The sequence below is a fragment of the Heteronotia binoei genome, chromosome 1 (genome assembly GCF_032191835.1).
Source record: "Heteronotia binoei isolate CCM8104 ecotype False Entrance Well chromosome 1, APGP_CSIRO_Hbin_v1, whole genome shotgun sequence".
Classification (NCBI taxonomy): domain Eukaryota; kingdom Metazoa; phylum Chordata; class Lepidosauria; order Squamata; family Gekkonidae; genus Heteronotia; species Heteronotia binoei.
In genome coordinates this window covers 46,420,900-46,421,498 of record NC_083223.1, presented here as the reverse complement: position 1 = coordinate 46,421,498, position 599 = coordinate 46,420,900, and positions in this window count along the sequence as shown.

Below are 599 nucleotides of genomic sequence, written 5' to 3'. Positions count from 1 at the left end.
CTACAGTATATCTCCTTTGTGTTCAGATCGTATTGCAACTTCTTAGTAATCTCTTTGATATATATCCAGTTATAGTCCGGGTAAATTTTAATGATTATATTCAATCCAGTTTAAATAGTTAAGACTGCTCGTAACATTTCAAGGCCTTTTAAGCTAATCGTTTGAGCTAGTCTTTTGTTGTTATGCAGAGTGACCCATCAGGGAGTAGAATTGGAAAAAACACCTACTTTTTAAGAAGAGTCATCGCTTTAGAAGTGGAAAAATGCTGCTTCAAAGGCATATTGGAGAAAGTGAAAGCAAAGAAGCAGTCGGGAGTTGTTCTTTTTCTGCTGATATGCAAGCTTTCATGGCCACGGAGCTTCAGGACGCACAGAGAGCACAGAGAGCAGCTGCCATTGGCCCCCTCCCCCCCGTAAAAGTCCCATGCTGAAGAATAAGCCACTCCAGGCTTTTTCTATGGGGGCATCACTTCTGTGACACCCCTCCAACGGCCAGATTCAGAGTTGCCGCAGAGAGACAATCTGCAAGCAACTCTGAAGCCAAGATGACGGATTCCGGAAGTCCAAATCAGTCAGTCCTAAGGGAAATCAACCCAGAAT